Raw genomic sequence first — 20,529 nt, 5'->3', positions numbered from 1 at the left:
AAGGCTGTGGGATGCCTCAGGAGGCAAGAAAAGCTCTCCAACTAGCGATAGCTCTCCAACTAGTGATAGACATAGACATAGTTGAAAAAGACATTTTTTGCAAAATATTATTGAAAAACGGTGCATTGTTATTATTCGAATGTGTATTTGCTGTATGTTTGTATGTTTGTGTAATACGATATATGACAATATATATTAAATTTGGACAGCTCTACAAACTTGCCTCTTATTATAATCAGCCATCTCTCACCGTTTATGAGTTAGACACAAAAAACGGGCAAAAATTGCCAAAATTCACTAATTTGACGTTGAAATATGACCTTTTGACCTTGAGGATGACCCCAGGTGGTGTTGAAAATGTCGCTATTGAACTCACCGTTCTCAAAAACCCCTATTTTGACCCCGAGATCGTGTCTCCAGCCCTTCGAGAAGTCATTTTAGCCCAGGACTTAAGTTAATCCTTCAGACTCAAGTTACAAACCCCGAGCATGGGACGTTCCAGTCCTTCTCTAAAGGAGTCTACGATATATATATATAACTGGATTTGGCAAAAGCAGACACTTGGGCAAAAATAAAAATTGAGATTTTGATATCATCTGATTCCCCATGCTTTTCGCTTTCATTTGATGTATACATTATGTTAATTGGATGAAAATAACGAAGTTATGTTATTTTAATGACAATTCTATTTTCGTTTAAACAATGGAGATAATTAGGTTCAAATTTTTTTTTGTTTTTTTTTGTTTGTTTTTTGTATACAAGATCGAGGCTCGTGAAAGAGCGAACATTAATCACACAGAAAGACAAACCGACACATAAAACATATAACATCGGGAGCGGTAGACAAGATGGGGAGAGAGGAGGAAGGACACAAACACAACATTATTTTGAGAGCAGGGACCGAGAGACATGGAGACATCGAGAGATCTGTGAGAGGGAGAGGGCATTGGGGGGGGGGGGCATGGGAAGGGGGGGGGGGGTGGGAGAGGTATAAAACATATGGACACTGCCAGGACTTCCAGGAAAGAAGTTGGAATTTCAAACAAGGTGGATCTGGGGTGAATTAGCGGGGGTAGAAAAGATCAAGGTTTTGGATGGGGGAAGATAAGAGATGGTGGTGAACAGCTGTTTTAAAGACCTGGAGGGACGAGTGGGATTGAAGGGAGTGAGGGAGTTTGTTCCAGAGGCGGGAGAAAAGAGGAATGAAAGAGTGAAGGTGAGCAGAGAGCCGTTGAATTTCGTTCACAATACAGTTCACACGCACAAAGAATGTGCACACGTAAAGCTTTTCATTCATACCAAACATGTATGTCAGGGATCTCTTTCGAATTACGATGCTTATTACCGTGATTACGATGATTATTTTGCCGAGAGTTGCTGGCTCGTAGTAAAACATCGAAATTTCGCGATCTTCGTGTCTTTTTGAGCACATTTTGAGAATGACATTTTAGATTCTTCGTTGAATTTCGCATCTTTTCTGTTGCTTCTTGGAAAAATGTTTTGGTGCATAATAATCCCGAGAAGTTACTCTTTCTATCCGTATAAAAATCTCAATTTGGTCCCTGTGGTCATATTTTGACTCTCTTCGGCTTTTTCTCGCTAAGAGAAATGGTAAAACCGCCAAGTGTCTGATTTTGCCAGAGCCAGTCACATATATGTATATGTGTGTATATGTGTGTATGTATGTATGTATGTATATACTGTGTGTGTGTATATATATATAAATATATATATATATATATATATATATATATATATATATATATATATATATATATATATATATATATATATATATACAGTCACATGAAAAAGTAAGTACACCCCATGTAAAGTTTTGACTTTTTCAACATATTTCAACATACAGCTATTTGATCTTAATTTCAACAATATTGATAGATAAAGGTGATATAATATAATGAAATCATGAAACATTTACATTTTGTGGTCCATTGTATAATTTAAATAAACATAAATGCAAATTTCACATGTGGAAAAAGTAAGTACACCCTTGGCTCTAATAGGTGGTATTGCCCCCTTTGGCAGAAACAACCTCAAGTAGGCGTTTCTTATAACTATCTACCAGTCTCTGACATCGACTGGGAGAAATTTTTGCCCACTCCTCCATGCAGAATTCTTTCAGCTGTGCGATGTTTGAGGGGTTTCCTGCATGCACAGCTCGTTTCAAATCCCCCCACATCTCGATGGAATTCAGATCCGGGCTTTGACTTGGCCATTCCAGAACCCTCCATTTCTTTCTTTTCAGCCATTCCTTGGTGGATTTACTGGTATGTTTAGGGTCATTGTCATGTTGCAAGATCCACCTTCAGTTGAGCTTCAACTTTCCGACAGATGGCCTCACATTATCTTCAAGCAGCCTCTGGTACAATGAAGAATTCATAGTGGATTCTATGATGGTGAGCTGCCCAGGCCCTGATGCAGCAAAGCTGCCCCAAACCATAATATTTCCACCACCATGCTTTACAGTTGGTATCAGGTTCTTGTGGTCAAATGCTGTCTTTGGTTTTCGCCAAACATGTCTTCTGGTACTGTGGCCTAATAGATCTACCTTTGACTCATCTGTCCAGAGCACATTGTTCCAGAAGTGCTGGACTGTGCCTCAGTGTTCATTGGCAAACTTTAGTCTTGCCCTGATGTTCTTTCTGAACAGCAAATGTTTCCTCCTGGCACACCTCCCATGTAGATCAAATTTGTGCAGCCTCTTTCTAATGGTAGACTCGTGCACTTTGACATCAACAGTGGCAACAGCTACATGTAGGTGCCGTGATGACATTCTGGGGTTCTCAGAGACTTCTTTCAGCATCTTGCGGTCTGCTCTCAGGATGAACTTGCTGGGGCAGCCTGGCCTGAACAAGTTGTCAGTTGTTTGGAATCTTCTCCACTTGTAGATGATCTTCCGGACAGTCGAATGATTGATTTCAAATTGTTTGGAGATCTTTTAAAATCCCTTCCTACACTCGTAGGCATCCATAACCTTCTTTCTGAAGGCCTCAGAGAGCTCTTTTGATCTAGGCATGGTGATGCCGCACACTTCAACATCAAAGAGCAAACCAAACTAAATGTCTGAGGTTGAAATAAGACAGGTTCCTCCAAGATCCTCTCTAACGATGTTCTAATCATTTGCACCTGAGCTGGCGCACCTGATTCTAATTTTAGGTATTTGAAGTAGTGATAAATGTTGGGGTGTACTTACTTTTTCCACATGCGAAATTTGCATTTATGTTTATTTAAATTATACAATGGACTACAAAATGTAAATGTTTCATGATATTTGTCATATTATATCACCTTTATCTATCAATATTGTTGAAATGAAGATCAAATAGCTGTATGTTGAAATATTTTGAAAAAGTAAAAACTTTACATGGGGTGTACTTACTTTTTCACGTGACTGTGTATGTATGTATACATAGATCGGACACTATCGCTGGCGGACACTATCGCATATATGTGTGTATACATGTGTTCAAAAAGTATCCGACCTTTATTTTTCGTGCGTAAAAAAAAAGAAGCTAGGGAGGCGTTGATTGGTGCACATATGTAGGCGATCCTAATGCGCATTGCGTGAATTTTTTCCCACCTGCAGAAGCTGTCATTCGACGGCAGACCGCCGATGAGTGAGGACATGTAAGTGAGCGCCGTCGGATTTTCGTTTTTGACAAAATGACGGAAAACTTGAACAACGCTACTGCATCAAATTTTGTGTAAAGCTTGGCGATTCCCAAGTGGAAACGATCCGCAAGCTTCAACACCATTCATTCCATTATGAAGGAGGATTTGGGCTTCAGGAGAATCTCAGCGAAGTTCGTACCAAAGCTGTTAACGATTGAGCAGAAGCAACTCCGTTTGGAGATCGCACAGGATATGCTGGAGACTGTGAACAGCGATCCCAGCTTCCTCAACACAGTGATCACTGGCGATGAGTCCTGGGTTTATGGGTACGACCCAGAAACCAAGTTGCAGTCATCACAATGGAAGCATCCAACATCCCCGAGGCCAAAAAACACAAAATTTGATGCAGTAGCGTTGTTCAAGTTTTTCGTCATTTTGTCAAAAACGAAAATCCGATGGCGCTCACTTACATGTCCTCACTCATCGGCGGTCTGCCGTCGAATGACAGCTTCTGCAGGTGGGAAAAAATTCACGCGTGCGCATTAGGATCGCCTACATACGTGCACCAATCAACGCCAGCCAAGCTTCTTTTTTTTTACGCACGAAAAATAAAGGTCGGATACTTTTTGAACACACTACGTATGTATGTGTATATATATATATATATATATATATATATATATATATATATATATATATATATATATATATATATATATATATATATATATATATATGTATATATATATATACCGTTACGGGTCTCCGCCGCCCTTCTTCCCCTTACCAAAGGGGGATTAATCCCTTTCTTCTTTCTGAGCTTGGCGGAACCGAGACTTGAAACGCCTCTTCCGGGCAAACGCAAAGTCGGGTTTCGGGACCAACTCTCGCTTGTACCTAATTCCCTGCACCGCCACAGAAGCGAGGAAGCAAGCCTCGCACGAGCCACGTGTGGTTTGGGTACGCCGAGCGGATTGAGTACCACGTGGTCCGTGCAGTTTAGGTAATGGAACCCGATTCGAGCGGTTCTATTCGTACCACGATTAGCCAACGAGGAAACCACAGGAACGATCGAATGGAAAAAAAAAGGAAGAACACAGGTTTAATAGTTCCCACACGTATTTATAATGATCGGGACGCAGAGACAGGGCAGCACTTAATCAGTCTTATCTTATCCCCCGGACTCGGGCCCATCACACTCACACAGGGAATTACAGATGGATTGATGTCCCAGCCAGCGGCGTCGACGTGGTTGTCCAGGAACGGCCCCGTCCGGGCCCTCCACGGTCCCAGCACGTCCCGCGAAGATGGCAGCAGGTGGTAGAAGGAACCTCATAGTGCGTCTCCTGAACAAATGCAGCCGATGAGGTGGAACGGCAAATGCGGGACTCTCAGCGCGGGTGGCGATTACACAGCTGTTCTCACTCGCAGCGACTTCATGCACTGTCTATGGATCGGCCCTCCAACTCAACCGAGCGTCACTTATAATAGCGCGTATTCCGGTTCATGCGCGTCTTTCTTCACACCGCGTATCTCTCACAGTTCTCTGACACCCACAACTCCTCTTCAACGATTCCTCTGGGTTGGTCAGTGCGCGCGAGTTCTCCCTGGGCAGCAGCGAGCCCTCAAGTCCTCTAGTCCTTTGCTCATCAGTCCTTTCGGGGGCTTTGTGCAACGCTTTATATAGATGCGCCCACCGAACCTTCTCGAACCCACTCGAACCCTTCTTACCACGCCTTGTGACGCAGTGCTGCTACCACCCAACCTCTGAGCCCTGATAGGCGGCTCGTGCTTACCCTCAGCGCCTCTGCCGCCTCTCATTCGGCTCCGCCCCCGACCCTCCTAGGCCTGCCTCGTGTTAATTCGCCCAAAATGAACCAAAGTCAGCGCAAAGGGGCATGAGGCTAGGGAGGCTGGAAAATCGGTAGAAGTCGGAGCCTATTCTCCTGACTCTACTCAACGCAGAACTAACATAGGAAAAGGACGAAGCTCACAAATACAAAGAAATAACTACACTATCGCGAGGCTAAATGTTGCTTGTGTGACTAACTATGAGGGGGAAATTTTAACCTTTATTACACTCACTGTACAAACTCAAGACCGCAACAATATATATATATTGTTATGGTTCTCTACGCCAGCCTTCTTCCCCTTACCAAGGGGGGATTAATCCCCTTGTCTTTACTGGGCCTGGCGGAACCGAGGCTTGAGACGTCCCTCCCGGACACACGCGGTGTAGGGGTTTCGGGACTACTTTTCGCTCATACATAATTCCCCCGTGCTGCCCTGGGAGCGAGGAAACAAGCCTCGCACGAACCACGTGTGGTTTGAGTACGCCGAGCGGATTGTGTACACGTGGCCCGCGCAGTCTTACTTAGTGGAACCCGATTGGAGCGATCTTATTCGTAGCCACGCTTAGTCAAATGGAGAAACCACAGAACGATCGAATCAGGAAGAAAGGAAGAACAAATGGGTTTAATTATTCCCAAACGTATATACAGGTTCAAGGACAAAGAGACACAGAGCAATCCTTAAACAGTCTTAACTTATCCCTGGGACAACGGGCCCGTCTCACACTCACACAGTGAATTGCAGATGGGCAGGTGTTCCCAACACGTCGAGGCGGTCGTCCAGAGATGGTCCGTGTCTGGCTCTCCATGGTCCTCGGCACGTCCCGCAAAGATGGTGGCAGGCGAAGACAGGGACTCGTAGCGTGTCTCTCGTACAAGCAGATGATGGGGCGGAACGGTAGAGGGCGGACTTTAGTGCGGCTGGTGGTTACTCAGCCTTGCTCACTCGCGCATCTGAAATGCGCTGTATTCGTTCTAAAGCACATCTGGCTGTGCCCACGTATATGTAGCGGCCAACTCCTCTTCTTCTATACACTCCGAGCTGGTTAGGCCGCGCTGCGTTCTCGTGCAAGTGCGTCAAGTTCATCAGCTTTCACCGCTTATCAAGTTCTTTCACCAATCCTTTTGCCCGCAAGTCCTGCGTTCCTCTGCGAATCCTGGCATGCAAGTCCTTCTCATTAAGTGTTCCCACGCTAGTCCTGTCGAGGGGCTTTCGCGCAGACCGGTTTTATAGCTACGCCCCCCTGAACCTTCTGGAACTCACCCGAACCTTCTCACCACGCCCTCTGACACAACGCCGCCCGTCACCACCTCTGAGCTCTGATTGGCGGCTCGTGCTTACCGTCATCGCTTCTTCTGCCGCTCTGCCTCGACTCCGCCCCGACCTTCCTAGGCCTGCCTCGTGTTAACCTCGCCCAATGATCAACCAATGCTTAACAAACTGGATCGAGGCTAGGGTGGCTCGAAAATCTTTGGCAAGTAGGGCCTGTTCTCCTGGCTCTTACTAAACGCAGAATTAACACTGGAAAGGAACTAAGCTCACAAATACCAAGACATAACTATACTATCGTGAGACTGCATGTTGCTTGTGTGACTAACTATGGGGGACAGACTTTAACCTTTATTAAACTCACTTGACAGACTCAAAACCGCAACAATATATATACAGCAATACCTCCGTTTTACGCCATTCCGACCTACGTCAAATGCGACTTCACGCCACTCTTCTAGAGTAAATTTCAGTTCAGCGAACGTCATTATGTACGACTTTACGTCACTCCAACATCATAATAGGAGGACGTGAAAAAAAATATTTAAAATAAATAAAATAGTACATAAAAATTAACAATAAAATAAGCTAAAAAAACAATTTAAAATACAATAAAAAGCATATTAAAATATAAAAAAGTACGTATACGTACGCATAGCTGCTGGTTCTGATTCAAAACAAAGGCGACGCCATATGCATTTTGTCCTGTGCTGTGGTCGCGTGCTTGCTTTGCCTTTCGCTGTTATTAGTCCTCTACCGGTGTACACCGGAAGGGGACTATAGGTTTGCACGCCATCCCGCCGTCCCTCCTTCCGTCAGTCCGTCAGACCGTCAGACCGTCAGTCCGTCAGACCGTCAGTCCGTCAGTCCATCAGTCCATCAGTCCGTCAGTCCGTCAGTCCGTCAGTCCGTCAGTCCGTCACGCAAAGAACAGTTTTCCGGACGTTTTTTCTAAACGCTTAATGCTAATGATTTTAAGCTTGGTAACATGGTTTCCTCATTATAAGTTACAGATCAAGTTCGAACTTCACGACGTTTCGATCATTTTTGACAAAGTTATGGCACTTTTAACTTTGGGAATTCTGATAATTCTGATGATCCTTACCTCAGTGCCATTTTAAGTTTTAATTTCCTTTAAAAACAAATTTCTCTGCAATAATTGGACCGATTGAGATCAAATTTTCACCATAGGAGGAACTCGGTCTGTAGAATATTTTAATGGTAATTATGATGTCACAGGTCACGTGGTTCGGCCCGCCATATTGTTTTTTCGTGAAAACACAAAAACCCCTTTTTCTCTGCAACGGCTGAACAAATCGAGGCCAAACTTTGCAGGCAGAATCGCATACCCATGACGAACAAAAAAGTCAACGAGCATGACGTCATGCGTCACATGGTTTCAGAGTTATGACGTTTTTAATCATGAACATTTAAACCCGAGCTCCTCCCTCATTTTTGATCCAATCGAGGGGAAACTTCACAAATCTGTTCAGCATGTCAGTCTACTAAAATGTCATTTTGGAATTTGCGATAGGGCACGTGGTTTGGCAGATATCGTTAATTAAACGAAAATATATATATATATTTAAAGGATATCTCTTGAATCGCCAGTACCTCAGACCGTGAGTTGGTAATAAGGCTGGTTAAAAAAAAAAAATCCTGTTTATCATCGCCGCCCGCCCCCATAAAAGTCGTCAACCCCTAAAAAAAAAAATTTTTTTTTGCTCGCGAAGTCAGTAAAATCCGTTACCGCTCAGTCTGTCTGAGCCAAGTTACATGTGCTCGAACTTCGCCGATCTGCAGGAGACCAATGAGGCAAACGTCTTCAATAATGTCTACGCCAAAGCCAATCTCACATGCAACGATGCAACAGAGAAGCCATACTACACGGCTGGCTATGAAGATGTGTGCTATTTCTGTGGCTGTGTTGAGGAGCTGAGTACCACAGCTGAGTCATATCCTATATGCAGTACGTGCAGTAAGAGTCGTACTGCCGAGAAGAGGCCCACTTGGAAGTTCAAGAAGTAGTTGGTATTCTGAAGGAGAAGCCAAATATCATCGGCAAACGGGAGAGCCTTACGTGATAATTATTGCTGTGGATTTCTAGTCAAAAATTAAACGAGCGCTACACTACATGTAGTAGTAGGTGATGATAGATACATGAATAAACGGCAACCAACATTCTCTTGGTGTTGAACGCTACTCAACATCTATGAGTGCTATAATAGCAGTAGCTGCTGATAGATAGATTCATCTATGAGTGCTATAATAGCAGTAGCTGCTGATAGATAGATTCATCTATGAGTGCTATAATAGCAGTAGCTGCTGATAAATAGATACATCTATGAGTGCTATAATAGCAGTAGCTGCTGATAGATAGATACATCTATGAGTGCTATAATAGCAGTAGCTGCTGATAGATAGATACATCTATGAGTGCTATAATAGCAGTAGCTGCTGATAGATAGATGCATCTATGAGTGCTATAATAGCAGTAGCTGCTGATAAATAGATACATCTATGAGTGCTATAATAGCAGTAGCTGCTGATAGATAGATACATCTATGAGTGCTATAATAGCAGTAGCTGCTGATAGATAGATACATCTATGAGTGCTATAATAGCAGTAGCTGCTGATAGATACATCTATGAGTGCTATAATAGCAGTAGCTGCTGATAGATAGATCTACATCTATGAGTGCTATAATAGCAGTAGATGCTGATAGATAGTGTTACGAATTCTGGGTTTATGGGGGTTACAATTCAAGTCATTTCTTATTAATGTATATTCTATTAAAGGTTGTTGTGATTAAAGGGTCAGGAGCCCTTCTGGGAAAAACGAGACCGGAAACGGGATCGTGAAGAAGAGGAGGAGGAGAAGAAAGGGCGGCCATATTAAGCTTCGAGAGCTCCGACGCGAGCGGAGGCGATCGTTACCTACTTTGGAACGGAGTTGGAAAAGCCCGTCTGGCGAGAGGAGTTACCTGCGCGGGGTGATTGATTGCCGGTTACGTGTCAAGGTGCCGTGTGGTCCTGGAAGGAACCAAGCGCTCGGCGCTGTTCGCCTCGACGCCTACGAGGGCGGGTACGGGTCGCACCTTGGGCCTGGCGCGCGAAAGAGATTGGAAGGAGAGGGTTGAAAGTTGAGACTGCAGCTCGAGACCGAGCCGCCGAACGTGAAGGACAAGGGAACCGTGCCTCTGTGAACCGAAGTCCGCGTGTCAGGAGAGCGCCAGATTACTGCGGAACCTGCAAAGTCGGGTATCCTCGCGGAGGTTGTCGAGTATCCTCCTTCCCAGCCCCGGATTGGAATCGGACATAGATTCCCCGATCGCTGGATCGACTCGACGTCACCTGGGAGGCGTGCAGGAATCGGACATTGCTTCCCCGATCGCTGGATCGACTCGACGTCACCTGGGAGGCGTGCAGAGACATTGGGGGCAAGGGCCGTGAGTGTTGCCAACACTGTTGTGGGTTAAGGTGGCGCCACCTATACTATAGATAAGGATTGTATGGAAGTGCTGTAAACGCATTGTGATTCCTGTGCGGGATTTGGGAATATATTGGGGTTTGTTCATAACCCTTGGTGTGGACTCGTTATGGATTGACTTATTTTCACCCAAGGACCATACATATTTCTGCCGGGTGTCCCCTCGAGGTTGACCCCGTAACAATAGACACATCTATGAGTGCTATAATAGCAGTAGCTGCTGATATGTAGATACATCTATGAGTGCTATAATAGCAGTAGCTGCTGATATATAGATACATCTATGAGTGCTATAATAGCAGTAGCTGCTGATAGATAGATACATCTATGAGTGCTATAATAGCAGTAGCTGCTGATAGATAGATACATCTATGAGTGCTATAATAGCAGTAGCTGCTGATATATAGATACATCTATGAGTGCTATAATAGCAGTAGCTGCTGATAGATAGATACATCTATGAGTGCTATAATAGCAGTAGCTGCTGATAGATAGATACATCTATGAGTGCTATAATAGCAGTAGCTGCTGATAGATAGACATATAAACGCGAATCAGACATTCTTTAGATGTGGTTTATGTCCTCTTCCATGTCTGCCAAACTGCACAATATGCATGTACCGGTACCATGAAGTGATATTTCGTGGCGAGGAATTCTAGTCAAATATGTATGAATGCTATGGCAATAGCTGCTGATAGATACATGTATGGCAACGGGACATTATTCTTAAAAGCCGAAGTTTTGGTCTTCCATTGTTATATGTATCAGCAAATATTAAAAGTAAACAGAACTCAATGTGACATAGGTTTCTTTATTTTCTTTATTTGAATCGTATCCGTGCATACATACGAAGGTTTATTAGTTTATAAATCATAACATGATTCATCATGTATGTCCGATCAAGTATATATAAGAAAAAAACATATTGTGCGTTGAATAACCATTAAAATTTCACTCTGAAAAAACAAAACAAAAAAAGCCCCCTCCCTCCCTACCCACTTTTTTGAAAAGAAAAGATGATAAACAGGGAAAAAAAATTAACCAGCCTAATTTATATAATTCACACAGTGCAATACGTGCAGGCCGCTGCACAGAGCGACCTTGCGGGCTCATCAACGAGGCGAAGCGTGACACACATGTGTCTCAGCATACCTCAGATTAAGTTTGAAAACCAGCATCAACCGTGCATAAATTTGCATATTCGATCATTTTTGACAAAGTTATGGCACTTTGTTTATTCTAGAGTTCTCCTCAAGCCGCAACGCGCGCTCTCAGACTCGTCTCGCGAACGTCAAAAGCGTGACACAGCGCCCTCTTTCAGGAGGGGCGGAGCCAAGCCGAGCAACATATATATATACACATCGATCATTGATCTTGAAAAACAACGTGTTTTCTCGTGCTTCTGCTACCCTGTCTGCGAGGTGTATTTAAATCGAAGTCCCGAGTGCGAATCACAGGTGAGCCCGTCCTGAGGTAATTAGTGATTGGGAACGATTCAGAACCTGTGGGTAAATAACCCTTGGTCATTTCCCCAACAGTTTTCCGGACTATAATTTGGAGTGCGGTAAGTCAAAGCTGTTAATATTCCTTGTGTACAATACGCTGTAATCGTGGACTGTTCTTTAAAATGCTTTCCTAGAATAAGCATCAAGTCAAAAACGTTTTCACTGAATTTTGTTTCCATTGACACAATTCTTCATATCAGGCAAGAATACATTGAATCCACATAGTTTACCAATAAATAAACAATACGTCTCGGGAGGTTGGAGTGTCACTTTACCATATGCTTCTGTGCGTAAGTCTGCGTGAATACTTATTTAAGTATGTATCTGATACTCTGCCCTCTTAGCAGTATACACAGTACGCGTCAGAAGTAACCTAGCTTCCACGGTCCGCGGATAACCTGGTCAGGATAACCTGGTCAGGATAACCTGGTCAGGATAACCTGGTCAGGATAACCCGGTCAGGATAACCCGGTCTCACATCATCCGCGCCCACATTCAACCGTGCATAAATTTGCATATTTAATTAGGTTCGTCTGTCACACTTTGGTTTCGTGCGATAACTCCACCAAACATTGGCTGATTTCAACAAAATTTTGTACACACATGTGTCTCAGCATAACGCAGATTAAGTTTGAAAACCAGCATCAACCGTGCATAAATTTGCATATTCGATCATTTTTGACAAAGTTATGGCACTTTGAACTTTGGTAGGGGACATGTATTGCAGCGCAATACTCAGAATGCTTGTTTTTGTGATTATTCCTTTACTGTGTAAAGGTTCCTTTACTGTGTAAAACAACCAACGCAACGTGGCAACGGCGAAACATGACGACGATGCCGGCTCGGACGACCGTGACCGTGTCATGCCTCGAGCCGGGGTGCCTCGTCGGGCACCTCGCCGGCATCCGGCGTCGACGAACCGATCGACGTGTTCATGTGCACATGTGCATGGATTTGCAAATGCCTGCCTGTACGTTGTCGTTTCTGCGTATATCGCATCGTCCAAAAAAAAAGAAGCAAACAACTTCGGCCGCTCGAGGAAAGACAGGGCACGTCTACGACTAGGAGGCGAGCGTCAATCCCCTGGGCGGCCGGGTTCACGGAACCCTCAGCTCGTTCGTTCGTCACAGACGACACGACATGACCACCGGTGAAACTGCTCGGACACGTTGGGTAAAGCACGCCATGGTGAAGCGGGCCGCGGAGCCACTCGGCACACAAGCCAGCTCACGGTCGACACGTCTGTGCCGGTCACCCTGTTCGAGGAGAAGACCCGACCAATAGAAAACAACGGAGGGACTCCCGTCGGGGAGCGGCAAAGATTCATGGCAAAGCCGCAGCCTCCTCCAGTTATTTACTCTGGTTTTACGGTGTTTGTCTTCATTTTAAGGCATTACGCCCGGTTTACGTCAAAAACCGAGTTACGTCACGGCTTATGGAACCAATTGGTATTGCTGTGTATATATATATATATATATATATATATATATATATATATATATATATATATATATATATATATATATATATATATATATATATGTATATATATATATATATATATATAACTATATATATATTGTTATGTCTGGTGGGTAGTGATATGTAGAGCAGATAGAGCTGAGTAAGTAACATGCTTCGAGGTGTCGCGGTAAGGAAAACTACCTTGTAATAAGTTCATGTGTAGGCGTTTGTCAGGTTCAGATGTATACTTGTGAATCTACCAGGAGGTTCGAGTGATAAGTAGTGTAGGGATTAAGGAGTAGCGCCCCTGTGTGTCCTCACCTGGTTAGCTAAACCTTTGTCCCTTTTCGCACCGCACACCACGTAGACATTCCGACAGATCCTTAGTGCAACATTAAATAATGCCCTCCCCCCTGACATGACTTCGGAAGAAACCAGGCCAGGACACCGCCGCATGGCCGCCGTCATTTACACCTCCGACAGGCCTATCCACCTTGAGTACCACGCCCAGGAGGGCTGTGATCGTTGGCGCGAATGGACGCGGAAGGCGCGATGTGGGTCGACAAAGGGTGGGAAGTTATGTGGCTCTGCTTGGGTGCCGCGCCAAGGCTGACGTCATGGCCCGAGGAGATAAAAAGAGCGCGCGGAACTCTGCGCACAGTTGAGATTCCTGGCAGATTCCTGGCCCTGGCAGTCCCGGTGTGATCTGGAGTCTGAGAGAGTTGCTAGTTCAGAGCAGTTGCGCGGCAGTTGGTTCGCAGTTCACGGCCTGAGTTGACGAGTCGTTGAGTTGCTCTCTTGGTTTTGGACATCTACGCTCATGCTCTGGCAGTCTCTAGCGGTGCTCGGTGCTTTGGAGTTGGGAGCGAGGGACCTCGTCGTGTGTGAATGGAGTGGGCGCTGGCTCGGGCCTTCGCGGCGCTTGTGGAGCTTGGAGCGAGGCCTCGTGGGTACATCGGGGCCGAACGGAGCCTTGTTGGATGGCGGCCAAGAAGAAGACGACAAGACAGATAAGGCCATTACCCATTCCCCCAAACATAACGAACGTTTTTCTTTATTAATTCATCTCCCTCGTCTCGTATCCGAAATCTGTTGTGTGGGGACGTCCCGATTAGGATATTTGTTACCGGCGCGTATTTTTTCCTGTCCTTGCCTTTTTCCTTTAATAAAGCCTTGTATTATTTTGCATCCCCTGTAAAACCTGTGCCCGCTTGAGTTGATTGCCCCTACAAGGTCGGAGTGTCGCAGTTAAGCGCTTACGCAGCTTCCATTCTCCTCCTTCCTCCCGCACGACCATAGTAAAATCCGTGTTTGGTCATTGCCTCCAATAAGACCGTTTAGGCCATCCGCGACTCTAGTGTCAACCGAAGTTGCGTGACAATATATTATATATATATATATATATATATATATATATATATATACTTCTTGGTATTTGGGGGAAAAAGAAATTATTTTGTGAAAAAATTGTTTTTGTAAAGTTTTAAAAATAATTTAAAAAATTGTTATTTAAAAATAAATTGATCTGTTATTGGGAAAAAAGTGAAAACGGTTGAAGTGTGAAGAATGAACAAAGACGAACAATTTGGCAATTTAGAATTCACTGGCAATTTGGAATTTGGCAATTTGGAATTCACCTTTTAGCAAGACCCTCTCGCAGATGTCATAGTCACGATACAGGTATCCAATTAACTATCCATACAAAACGATACCTCCATGCAGTGTTACCGATGTACATGTATCCCTCTATCACCTTTGCTTTAATTGAAAGGCTGCTCAAATTCATCCATTGAGCTCCCATTGTCAACCCTCTCAAGAAGAACTGATTATTTATTACGATTGCAGAAAAGATGGAATTTTGGAATGCACATCCTGCGATTTGCTGAATACCTCGTCGATTCCATTTATTTTGCCATTTTCGTAATCCTTTCTCCCAAATTGCTTTGTCTTTTGACCTCATCATCCCCAATTCCAACTCTCCTGCCGTCCATTTTTACTTTTTTAAACCTTAATTTCCTTATTTTACATTTTTCTTTTCTCAAAATATATCTCGCTTGTATAAGGTATATGTGGATGGCCTTGAATCACCACCGCTCCTTTGCCCCTATGTACCTGAGCGGCAAGGTATTTTTCTGTATCAATTGGAAGTTCAAATATTAAATCATTAAAGGATTGTGAACGAATAGTCCTTCAAGAAAATATAAGAACATGTACATGTCTTTAACCTAACACCATAATTGTGTGGGGTTGGCAGGAGGACCCGTCTTTGTTGTCCTTGTTTGACGTTAAATATCCCACAGGATGTCTTTTGCGAAGAGTATTCAGGCTGTTGTCGGAACCCCGAACAAGTTACAAATTCCTGCCCAAATCAGCTCCAGTCGAGCATATTGGGACGTAATTGTGATCGGTCCAGGGTTGGTTGCAACCTTGAAGCGTTTCTTGACCTCCTGTCATTTTAGCCCAGGAGCATTAGGTTAGGACCTAGAAGAAATTAGTAGAAAGCTGATTTTTTTTGCACAGAGCTTCAGAATACCATGTGGATGCCCACAATATAAAGTCCCACGAGTCCCACCTTGTGGCATTTTCAAATTTCAAGATGGCCGCCGGTTGGATGGAAAATACATAAATATGGATAACTTCAGCCTAGAACCTCATAAAAGTGTACTTTTCGTGGCTAAATATATGTTTTAGCACACTAGGATTTTAATAGAATATATTTCAGTGACCTCAGATAATGATATGTAGATATAATCCAAGATGGCTGACAAAATTGCCGCTGCCGTAATGCAAAAAAACATCAAAATCATGAGAAGTTTAATTTGCTATTATTTTATTTAATGCAAAATGTTTCACATTGTGACCACAAGGCCTGCAAGAGGTAAACAACACATGGGGATTTGACATTTAATTACACATAAAAGCAGACCAACTCTTTGATCCCAGTCATCCCAACCTGATTCTAGTGTTTTGGACAGCACCGTGTTAACTGAATGTCACTTTTCTTATTCCTGACTTAAACACTGTTATCACCCTCTAAATCAATGTCCCGAGAGTTTTTGCAATTGTGGCCATTACAAACAGTACACAAGAGGGTACACTCCAGACCAGACTTGTAGCAAGTGCATCGTTTTCCACACCCCGCCTTGCATCCACAAGATATCATTTTCAGCACTTTCTCAGGGGCGACAGGCCTATCAGTCTCGATTGGAACAAGTAGTCCCTCTCTGTACTGCCAGCCCCACTCAGTTGGCAGCAGTTCATTCCCCTGCCACTGCTGAACAGCATGGTATGCTCTGTAGCTGTGGAATTTGGTAGCTGCCGAAGTAGGTGGGAGTGATTCCAGCTTGAAACCAGATGACGTCAAAGATGTTCTATGGATTGATCGTAAGTACATGAGATATCGGTGTTTTTCCGTCTAACCGGCGGACATCTTGAATTTTGAAAATGCCACAAGGTGGGACTCGTAGGACTTTGTACTGTAGGTATCCACATGACATTCTGGAGCTCTGTGCAAAAAATCAGTTTTCTACTAACTTCTTCTAGGCTTCCCCTTCATTTTTGGCTAATGCTCCTGGGGTATTTGCCACAGAGCTCTGTAAGTTTGGTCCTTTAATTAATTTGGTCCTCTAATTAATTAATTAATTCCCTCAAGCGGGAATTTAGCACAAAAACACTACACGGAAATTCCAAGACCTAGGATTTTATTTCATATATTTATCCCTCGGCATGTGTTTATAATTCCCTTTTCCTATATATTTCTCTCTTCTTTTCTCTACTTGTCAGCAATGGCATTATGGACTACCCTTTGCATCATGGATCTTCCCTGCGTTGAAGTTGTTTGTCGGCTTGCTTTTGTTTGTTTCCAGAGTAGTCGTGGATCACTCTTAGGCCTCTTTTAGTTTAACGTCATGAGTAGTTGAATTTTCGCCACACCCGGATAAGACCAAGCATTTTGGCCATGCCCAAATAAGACGAATCAATTTCCCCATGCCCCAATAAGCTCATGCATTTTGGCCACGCCCAAATAAGACTAAGCAATTTGGCCATGTGCAAATAAGACCAAGCATTTTGGCCATGCCCCAATAAGATCATGCATTTTGGCCATGCCCCAATAAGATCATGCATTTTGGCCATGAACGAATAAGACCAAGCATCTTGGCCATGAACAAATAAGACCAAGCATTTTGGCCATGCCCCAATAAGACCAAGCATTTTGGCCATGCCCCAATAAGATCATGCATTTTGGCCATGCCCCAATAAGACCAAGCATTTTGGCCTTGCCCCAATAAGACCAAGCATTTTGGCCATGCCCCAATAAGATCATGCATTTTGGCCATGCCCCAATAAGATCATGCATTTTGGCCATGCCCCAATAAGATCATGCATTTTGGCCATGAACGAATAAGACCAAGCATCTTGGCCATGAACAAATAAGACCAAGCATTTTGACCACCCCTCAATAAGACAAATTTTGGCCATGCCTAAAGAAGACCATGCATTTTACCAACACCCAATTAAGAACATGCCTTTTGGCCACACCGCAATAAGACCATGCCTTTTGGCCAAACCCCAATAACATCATGCATTTTGGCCACATCCCAATAAGATCGTGCATTTTGGCCACACCCAAATAAGACCATGCATTTTGGCCACACCCCAATAAGACCATGGCTTTTGGCGAATCCCCAATAAGATCATGCATTTTGGCAACACCCAAATAAGACCATACATTTTGGCCCCACCCTAATAGGACCATGCATTTTGGCCAAACCCCAATAACATCATGCATTTTGGCCACACCCCAATACGATCATGCATTTTGGCCACACCCCAATAAGACCATACATTTTGGCCACACCCAAATAAGACCATACATTTTGGCGACACCCCAATAAGACCATGGCTTTTGGCCAATCCCCAATAAGATCATGCATTTTGGCAACACCCAAATGAGACCATACATTTTGGCCACACACCAATAACATCATGCATTTTGGCCATGAACGAATAAGACCAAGCATTTTGACCACATATTAAGAAGACAAATTTTTGCCATGCCTAAATAAGCCCATGCCTTTTGGCCACACTCTAATAAGACCATGCCTTTTGGCCAAACCCCAAAAAGATCATGCATTTTGGCAACACCCAAATAAGACCATACATTTTGGCCACACCCCAATAAGATCATGCTTTTTAGCCACACCCCAATAAGATCATGCATTTTGACCACGCCCCAATAAGACAATTAATATGGGCCGTCGTCCAAATAAGACCATGCATTATGGTTGTGTTCTAATGAGGTCACAACGATGGTGCAGGACCCGAGTTCATGTTAACTTTTACATCATCACTTGAACATTTGGTGCTCGATTGTAGAGGCATTTTAACCCTGTAAACACAAAAATTTACTTCGTCTGACGACAAAACCGGAGTGGCGGTTTTTTCCTCAAATCCTTTTGTCCTTAACTTGGACATCATGGAAGCTTTATCAAGCGGTGGTTGAGATGATGTGGTTATTAAGGCTAAAGCAGCTGGCCATGCTTTACGCCATACACATAAAGTAACCCGATAGCTGTTGACAGAGATAATTTTAAAGCCTGAGCTTTAACCAGCGATATGCAAGTCGACTTGCATTTATTATTCCTGATGGTTTTTAGCTTTTAAAAGGCTCGCTCCATTTTGTCATTTTAATAAACAAGCTTTTAACGAGAAATGTAATGTGAAAATGACTGTACAATTCGTTTTAAGTCACTGGACCAAGGGCATTCCATTCGGGTGGTGGATTACATCCTGAATTCACTTTTATTCCAACAATATTTGCTCCTCCAGATCGATGTTGGACTTGAGCAACAGGTAAGCATCACAGAGGCCTGACCTCGCTAAATATATTCGACAAAGCTGAAAGATGTCTGGTTACCTCTGCCACCAAAGGTGGATGGAGGTTATGTTTTCACGGCTGTCTGTCTGTCCGTTTGTCTGTCCGTCTGTGAACAAGATATCTCAAAAACTTTTAGACTGATTCGGACGAAATTTGGCAGAGATGTAGCGTATGTGATAAGGACGAAATGATTAGATTTTGGTGAAGATCGGGATTCGGATCCGGCTACTAGAATTTTTGGGAGATAGGGCCAAAAACGATACATAGCAGGATATCTCAAAAAGTTGGGGACGGATTTGGACGAAACTTTGTGGAACGGTTGGGTGTCTGACAAGGACAAATATATTCGATCTTGGTGAAGATCTGAATATAGATTCGGACATGAGAATTATTTAATTTTTTAAAGGGATTCATCACCATTGGGAGATAGGGCCAAAAACGATACATGCCAGGATATCTCAAAAATTTATGGATGGATTTGGCCGAAACTTGTACGACAGGTTGTGTGTGTGACAAGGAAGAATCGATTCAATTTTGGTGAAGATCCGGATCCAGCTGGTATAATTTTAAAAGTGATTCTTCACCAGTGAGTGATATGGCCAACCAGGCAGAGGTATGCTCTCTGCTGAGTGCCGTTCTAGTTTCGCAATTTGTTAATGCAACTTGGAAAAGGAGAAGTACCACTGAGTTGTATAAGAAAGTTCATGAAGATTCTTGGCTCTTAGACGCCATTCTTTGCTTTTTATTATTGTTCGTTCTCTCTCTCTGTCTCTCTCTCTCTCTCTCTCTCTCTCTCCCTCTCGCTTTCTCACATCTCGTCTTCTTGCTGCATTTTTATTGCCTTCTGCTAGCTTCCGTTCCTTTCTTTGTTTTTTATTTTTATTTGTGCTATAAATCTGTGTCTTTGGATTTATGCCTGTCCAAATGGACAATGAACCATTCGTAATCCATACTGCCATATACCGTTGCTCGAGGTGTTACAACCCTCTGAGTAAATGCACTCCATTTGCGCAGCCATTGTTGTCACTTAAACAGACTGGATGTTGTTCGGTGTATTGACTAGCTGAATGCCATGGCCTGGTTATGGAGGCTAAACTATGATGGATGAATCTCATTACATACGTTCGTCATTCTTAAAATAATACCCGGTACAATATTTACATATTCCCTCCAATAAATGGCACTCCCCTACAATATTGCCAAGAATGGGGTTGAAAAAATAAACGCCCCCCATCCAATAAAGGCTCTAGGGCGGTCATTCGGGTCAAGCAAAAATATGCCAAACTATTTATACCTTGTGATATGCATATCTAATATGACCCGACTGCAAAGCCGCAATGAGCCGGCGAAGCCAAAGCCTCTTGCCACTATTTTACCCATCACTATGGCATCAGTAGGTTTGGTAGTAGGTAGGTGTAGTAGGTACCGTACCTAGTTC

The sequence above is a fragment of the Myxine glutinosa genome, chromosome 13, assembly GCF_964187855.1.
Source record: "Myxine glutinosa chromosome 13, kmMyxGlut1.1, whole genome shotgun sequence".
Lineage (NCBI taxonomy): Eukaryota > Metazoa > Chordata > Myxini > Myxiniformes > Myxinidae > Myxine > Myxine glutinosa.
This window is presented reverse-complemented; position numbering follows the sequence as displayed.